The following is a 9,091-nucleotide window of genomic DNA, read 5'->3' as shown; positions in this document are numbered from 1 at the left end:
ATCCTCATCAGATAACGTTGCTTTGTTTGATCTTTAGGGTCTTCAGCATATGCTTTCTCTGTTTATATTTCTCACAAATTTGTGATGTGATTGATTTCACTATAGCTCTGATCAGATGTGCAAGATATGAAGTTGGCAAGATTTCTCTCGACCCATTAAATCAGCCACCTCATCAATGAATGTGTTTTCATTAATTACTGGTAGTGACATATTGCTGTCTACACAGATTTATTTTTCTTACTGTGAAAATAATCCCCAGAGGTACCTGTTCGATCAATAAGAATTTTGTTTTTGTATCACAAACGTAATGTCTCCCAGGAATTGAAATGCTTCAACAGTAGGTGAGTTTGAAACGTTGTGCTTGATCTCAAATCCATCAATGAAAACTACAATGAAATTACAATCTCAATGGAGGGAAATGTTACATCATGTATAAACAGTTGGGGTTTTTTTTTAATTAAAAGTGTTGCAAAAGTCCATATGATGTGAAACAAACTGCACACAATTTCATTGGAATTTAAAAAAAAAACCATGATTTTGATGAGCAAAAAATGCCTATTGTCACATTAAATGATTGTTTTCTTCTTCTCGAATTCTTAAAACATTATGTCTTTATCTTGTGAAGTAAAGATAACTTACATGTGTTGATACTAATTTTTAATTATACGGTGATCGAATTTTTTTTTGTATTTACTCACAGGTTCAGGGTTAGGGTTATGGTGAGGGAGGAGTAGGATCAATGGAGGCCATAAAAAGTGCTCATTTCCATTCATGGACACACTGATGACTGACTTTTTCAAAAGCTATATGTACGTTTCCTTATATTCAATTCGATAATCCTCCACTGAAGTCTTGAATGAAAGTTCGCGGTCCTGGGTGCAATTTTCTTTTTCCACAGCGAAGATTTATTGAATTTTATATTCTTGAAAAATTATCCCCCACGATTACCAATTGCACAAAATGCTCCCTTGTCGCTAATGAACGAAAGAAATTTACGCCAATGACAGGTTGATTGATTAACATATCCCATTAGAGGGTTGATTTCGTTTGAGATTTATGGCAATAACGTTATAAAATATAATGTATCTTATCCTTAAGATTAAATTTTGTTAGACAATATGAGTTGTATTCTGGATGCTAAAAAATTCATCGTAACCCGCATTTGGTAACTGAGTGAGAATGATTTTTATTAACCGATGCAGTGGCATTGTGCTGCAAAAGAATTAGGCCAAAGGTTCATTTTGTTATTCCTCATTTGTTGAAACCGTTGGTGATTAAAGTCTTTATCGGTGCCAGTCATTTTGTCTCAGCTTTGTTTTGTTTTTTTAGTTTTAGTTTTGTGAATTTATGTAAAACTTACTACGTAGCTTTATAATGACTAACCACAGATCACGTTGGACTTTTGCTACTTTTATTAGCAGCTAAATGATTTTAAATGTAAGTCGTATTTGCGATCAAGTAAGTGCTAGACTCGATCAGTGTTCAAATTAATTAAAGTGAAAAAAATTTAATTGGGACTGATCTAGCAGGTTTCGTCCAGTAAAGCACTTTTTACTTTGAAAGTTTGACTTCCGGAATTTTTTATAAACAAGTTTGGTCTGAAAAAAAATTATTGTATAGTTTTAACAACTTATTGTGATCGGCTCCGGCCAATCACAGTTGTGTCCGTATGGGGCATCCACTAAAGTTCGTTATTTGCGCGCACATTACGCTTCGCACTTCTTGGTTAACTATGCAGTGACAGCTTCTTGTAAATATTTTGAATTCATAGGAACATTATTTTTATGCATTTGACTTGAAATTTAAACATTAATACAGTAACATATTCATAATTTAAATTGTGTTTAGATTTACTTCACATGCGTAAGATTTTTGTTCAGAAGAACACTTAAAAAATTTGCATACTAAACGTAAGTAAATTCGTTATTTGCTATTTCGGAAAGCATCAAAACAGCACGATTATAATGCATGTTGCAATTGTTGGCATAACATTAAACATTTCATGCTGACAACTGATACATGTATCACATGCCGAGCATGCCTTAAAGGAGGCTAGGGGTTCTACAAATCACCCATCAAATCTACCTAAAATTTTAAGATATAATATGTTTAGCTATGACCTATATTTTTGTAAAGAAATACTGTTTACATTTTACGTTTTAAATTTCGGTATTCTTCAATATTGTTATATAAAGCTTTTCTTTTAAAAGACATCACATAATCTAATAATAGACAAGATCATCTAACCTTTTTAAAGGGAATATTGTCTTTGGTTGTCCCCTATCAACAGGCGTTACATGTAACGTTGTTAAAGGGGCATGGTTACGATTTTGGTCAAATTCTATTTTGTCCTGATTTTATTATTAACAATGCTTTAGGAATGCATTTCTAATGATCACATTAAATTTGAGAGTCAGTCGTAGAGTTATAAGCAAGATGTAAGGCTAACAATTCTGTGCCACGTTGACAAGGCTCGTGCCTTGTTGGTATTTACATAGGTTCAATATACCAGTAAAAAATATTTGTCAATTTTATTTGTCTATATCTTCTGATTCATTTACAGCATGAAAAACAGTTCTAAATGGTTAACACATTTATTTAAGGTCTAAAACTGGAATATTTTACTTCAACATTCAAAATGTAAACAAGAGCAAAGAATCGTAAGCTCTGTGACTCGCTTATGACTCAACAAATGACACTCAAGTTTTGGCTGTCCATTAAAAATGTCCTTCTGAAGCTTTGTAATTATTAAAATCGAAAAAAATAATTTTCAACCAAATTTGTGACCATGCCCCTTTAATTCGTTTTTACGATCGCGTTAGTGCTGCGCTCAGTCATTATTCAAATTGAAGTTAATGGGAAGTAAAACAGAGAAGAGACGCTTTGTGTGCAGACTTATCAAGTGCAAAAAAGTCATCAGAAAAATCTTTCGATAGTTACCTTCTTAAAACTTAGCGGTGTAAGACTCTCATCAACATCTTTTTGGCACATAGAATAATATTCTTTTAATAAATTTGGGATGCCAATAGACGATATACATGTAATGCCTTTGCAGTACTCTCAGACTGCCTGTTAATAAAAAAAAACATTGCATACAAATTCGGTCAAATTTTAGAATTTCTAAATTCCCCAAAACACTTTACAATACTGTAACATTTAAGACGTCTGGCATTTCACTGCTTATGATTTTGATACCTTTTGACTTCAGGAAAATTGGCATATCAACGAAAGACACCACGCATGCTTCCTTTATGGAAATTTATCCAACGAATGCATGTAACATGGCAAATTAATAAAAAAAGACATATCTTTCTTTTGATTTCTTTGAGTTTTCGTCATGTTATAGGAAAACGTACAACTTCTGCATACCGAGACGACATGAGATATATACTTAAGTCACATTGATTGCCTTTGTTTGGGTCTGAAAGCATTCATTATTTCTCAACAAATCATATTCTTTACTGAGCTGTCCCGACAAATAACTGTAATTGAGGGCACTAGAACCGAATCTCGTTAGAATCTTTCTCACACAGTTGTCTTGATGAGAACCACTGTTGTAAATTGAAAAATCGATTAAATGGCGCTATAAGAGGGCTCTCCAAGAAACTTGAGTTGAATCGCAGAGATCTGCAACGATGGCATTGCGTTTTTTGGCACCAGCTTTTCAACTGTTATGATTAATGAAAAGCCTTCATCAGCAGGTCGTTATCTGATTCCGATTTGATAACCTGGATATATGATCAACAACGTCATAATTCATGTACTTATTTTTTTTATTTTAAAGGGTGTTTCAAAAATGTATTCCATTTTTTTTAAATGGCATGAAATTTTTAACTTTAAGACATAAGCGATATGTTTGATTTCCACATTTCAATTCTGGTAGTGATTTATATAGTTAAAAAAACATAATTTTTTTTATATTGTTGTGCAATATGTTTCATTTTGATAAAAAAAAAATTATCGGTAATAGTTCAAACGTTTTGAACACACACGGTATCCCTTTCCTCCTCAAAGTGAAATATCATTCAATCTCGTTGTGTATCAGTTGTTCGGATGTAAATAATTAATGTGATCATGAAATTAGTCTTGAAAAAAAGCCCACTTCAACCTCGTTTGATTACAGAGCAAAAAATATCCCAAACAGATAGCATCCTTTAACAACGATTATTAATGATTTGTTTTTAATCAATTATACATTAAAATAGTTACTTAAAGATTTTTAATTTCATTATCATAATTAATTTATCTAAGATTAGTTATGTCTTACACCAAAGATTCACACGAATTGTCTTGTATGATTGTCTAGACTTTTAACTTTATCAAAATAATTTCTTAGACTTCTTTTTTAATAAAATGTTTTAAACTTTGTATTCTTTGTATCGTGTCTAGTTAAATTTGACATGATAATCAATACTTACGTTTAATCCTTATAATCTTACTAAAATAATCAATACTTACGTTTAATCCTTAAAATCTTACTAAAATAATCAATACTTACGTTTAATCCTTAAAATCTTACTAAAATAATCAATACTTTACGTTTAATCTTTAAAATCTTACTAAAATAATCAATACTTACGTTTAATCTTTAAAATCTTACTTAAAAATGTTTTGTTTTGCTTATGATTCCAGTTCCAATGGTGTCACTTGATAGAGAGTTTTGACATATTGTTGTTTGGTTTTTTTTATTGTTTACACTGTGGTCCCATTACAATCAATTCTTGGGTCCCCATAAGTGGTTTAAAGTTTGATATATGTTTATATGCCAGTAAGGTGTTCTTGAGAACTGCAATGTTCTTTAACTGAAATGCACTATGCCAGAAATCATTATTCTAATTTCCAGTAAAAACAATCTTTATCTAGAATACAATTTGATTGGCTGCAAAAAAACCCCATTTTTTATCTTGTGATTTAATAGTTTCCAAGATGCTACTCACAAACACTTAGAAAGAATAACTCATGTACTTTAAACGCCCCGTTCAAATTTGACAATGTATTGGTCGATTTCATTAAATCTATCTTTTCAAATCATTCCTTAAGTAATATGATTGACGTTAAACATTAATATATGAAACAACTTCTTATATTGACTATACTGTTTACTGGCCAAGGTTCATCGAATTCAAAATCTCTTTTGAAAACAACAGAACCGTATCTATAGATGAAATGTCAAATAAAATTAAATACAGTTTTAACAATTGCTATCAAATATTTGTATACAATATAACAGCATTTACTTATCTCCTAAAATTTCGTATTTTTGAATTTTGATATTCTTTAATTGTTTTATTATGACGAAGTTCTATTCTGTGTCTTTTTAGCTCACCCGAGCCGAAGCTTCAAATGAGCTTTTCTGATCAAAATTCGTCTGCTGTCTTTCGTTGGTGTCGTCGTTGGCGTCGTTGTCACTGTCGTAAACATTTCATATTTTCATCTTCTCCAGGACCACATGGGCAATTTCAACGAAACTTGTGTGGAACTGTCTTCAGGTAGTGTGGATTCAGATTTGCTAAAATCATGATCCCCGACGGTAAGCTGGGCCACAATATGGGGATTAATTTTTACGTAGGATTATATAGAGAAAATCTTTTAAAAATCTTCTCATAAACCTATTTGCCAGAAAAGCTGAAACTTGTTTAGAAAAATTCTTATGTAGATTAGATTCAAGTTTTTTTACTTACTGTTTACTTTTTAACGGTTCCTGAAGAAGGACAGGACCACAAAAGAGGGGTATTTTTAATACGATAAGAGGAAGACATTCTCACAAATACTGAAACAACAAAAGGGGCCTGAATTTTGACATTTTAGTATGTGGACAATAATAGGAAGATTTTTTAAACTTTTTTGTGCAAGACTTTCTCTATTGAATTGTCAAGATATTTGAAATTAGATACTGTAAAGCTGATTTAATCAGAGTTATCATAATGGCATTGCTACTTAGGTGAGCGATGTTGTCTCTGGGTCTCTTATTGTAACATACGTAATATAATATACGTGAAATAGCGTGTTTCACTTGAAAGGAGATCTCTAATATAAACTACTTAGTGACATTTGGTTGATTAAAATTCCAGCCATGCAGACTGCCAATTTTTAAAATTGGCCATTTGGTATTCTAAATGTATGAAATTTTACTCTAGGCATTTAAACTAATTATCAAATTTAATCTGCGATATTTTTTTGGGTAAAGTCAGTAAGTTTACGAGGGGTTTTTTTTTGCATGGAAATGGGGCATGAGAAAATTTTGAAATATAAATATTTCAATATGGAAACTGAAAAGTACGCATAAATCTATTAAGATTATTTTTATCATATAATGCTTTCAGTGGTGTTTAACATCATCAAGCTTGATTGTAAAATGCCAAAAATGATGTCATTGCAAAAACCTTTAAATTTGCACCATGATAGATCAGAAAGTAAGCAATTAAAACTTTTTTTTTTCTAAAATGCTATGCCTATTAAAATATCCAGACTCTATATTGTAGGCTTCATTTTAAATTTTATAGAAATAACACGTCGGCTATATATTATCACAACTCGATATTATGTTATTGGATATATCCATGCACATCTTATTTTTTTCACTAATAATAAAGATGAGAAAAGCTGGATAGCTGATGTGTGTTTGTTTGATATTTTAAGGAAACTTGAGTAACCTACAACTCATTTGTCCACACAAGGCGGTAAGATCGAACGCTTTAGTTTTGAAGTTGAAAGATTAGTGCATTTTTCCTTTACTTTTACGGTGCATTTAGCAGGCAAATTCCTAGCATACAGTACCGATCAGACCCAACCTAACAGGAAGTAAACCCTAACTAAACCCTGGATTTACTCTGGGTTTACTCCGGGTTTACTAGAGTGGTCCTAGAGTAAACCTAAAGTAAACCCGTTCAGAAGTGTACCCCTGAAAGCAGATGCTAAATGTGTATTCGGAACATTCAAGGGTCATGAATAACAGGCAGTAGGTTGGTAAGATAAAAGATGGATCTGCTTCACACCAAGTGCGTACAGTTGACCTCAAAAGCTATTTCCAAGTAAACCTAAAGTAAACCCTGGGTGGACTAAAATCTTCAAAAAGTAAACCCAGAGTAAACCCTAATTTGCCCAGAAAGTAAACCCGGGGTTTAGTTGGGGTTTACTTTGGTGTTAGGTTGGGTCTGATCGGTACTGTACAGAAGGGAAAGAATGTATATTAAAACGATGTTTAATACAAGCCACCCAATTGCGAAGGAGTTTGCTGTAGGGTAAGATGATCAGGGAAAGCTGGTTATTTTTTTTTATTCAAATAAATATTGGATAATGATAAACAATAAATTGGTACAAAATATATTTTGATATAATGATTATATTGAAATATAACATATGACATAGAAAGTTAAGTTTTAACTGAATTGATCATAGAGCAAAAATGGCAAACCGAGATTGTTGTTAGTATTTATAAGGTCTCCATCGAATTTGTTAAACTGGTTACCTTTGCAAAAGGAGTTTTTTGTGTAACGTTTTGTCTAAATTGGTTATATGGTCATTTATATTTTGTAAATAAACGTTAAATTTTATTATCTTTTTCAAATTATCCTCCATATGAATAAAAGAAAACATGTGAATCTGCATGATAATGATGCAAAAGAATTCCACTTTTTGATCGACTTTACCGTGAGAATCGTGATGTTGTAATAAAATCGAATGCTGAATCGTATCGTGTGACCACTTCATCAATCAACTTCAATCGATTTGCATGAGCAAGTCGATTTAAAATTGCATGTAAAATCGTACCGTGTGACTCCGTTTTCAGAAGTTAGAGAAGTTTCAACAACATGCACATGATCTTACCCATCGCTGGTACTAAACCATATCTTAACCTTTCTTACACCTCCATAAAAATAACATCAATTGAGAGAGGTGTTTGCTCTCCAACCGATGAATGGTAAGTATACTCGATACAAATCAAGCCTGCACCTATATTTAAATCTAATATGAAACAATTCATGTAAAACTAGTATTACGATTTCGTGTCAATTGTTGTTTTAACATAGTTAAGTAGTACATATTACATGTACTACACTTATTATTATTCTCTAATATCGAGCAAACCCAGCAAACATTTGAACTATATAACGCTTGAATTGTTTAATAATTGTATTTTTTTTAAAATTGGACTTTCGCTGTTCTGTCTATAGCAGAATAAGCGGTGTTAAATTCTAAATCGACGAACATTCGTCAAATATGATAATATAGTTGGATATTTATTTGAAGTTTCTGTCCTTGAAATTTTCATCCAAACTCCTTTTCTATCGCACAAAATAATTATGATTCCCTTACGACACAATAATGATATAAAGCTTTGCAATTACTTAGGAATACTTATATACCATAGAAATCGGTTATATGTTTTTTTAAGAAATCAGAATTCCGGAGGCAATGAGGAACAATGAACATGCTTTTAATGTCTGTTGATGCGAAACATTCCAACAGAACAAAGCATTGGCAATGATCTCTGCTTTTCAAAATACAATGTCAAAATAATCTTGCGTAATGTTTATAGAAAACGCATTATGCTTCAGTAAGTTAAACTAAGTTTAATTGATATGGATTGGTACCAACATACTTTAAACAAAAAACCAAACAGCGTCAAGGTAAATCTTCCGCTATACCAAATAGTTACCCAAAGAGCCACGTTTTGTCAAAAGTGTTGGCATTTCGTTTATTTTTTTAAATTTCGAATGAATTGTCTCTCTTTTTTAGTTTTCTTATTAATAACGTGTTTTTAAAACATTACTATGCATTTTGGACACATACAATGCGCATGAATTTCCATGAACTACTTTGCTGCACGATGAAGAAACGGGGATTGAATATATAATGCTTGTTGCAAAATTTTCAGTCTTTACTACACAATATGCATAAAGACACACCAAAAGAGCCCGGCTTTCAGTACTTCAGTACTTTGATTATATTCTAGGCTTTATTTGTGGTTTATCGGGAAAAAATCACCGGATATATTATTGCAACTCCTATTATAAGATTAGATAAAATTATGCACATATAATATTTTAAAATAACTAAACCGAAAAAAGCAGGATGATTGATGTACGTG

Source organism: Magallana gigas, chromosome 10 (assembly GCF_963853765.1).
Source record: "Magallana gigas chromosome 10, xbMagGiga1.1, whole genome shotgun sequence".
Lineage (NCBI taxonomy): Eukaryota > Metazoa > Mollusca > Bivalvia > Ostreida > Ostreidae > Magallana > Magallana gigas.
Note: the sequence above shows the minus strand (reverse complement) of the source record.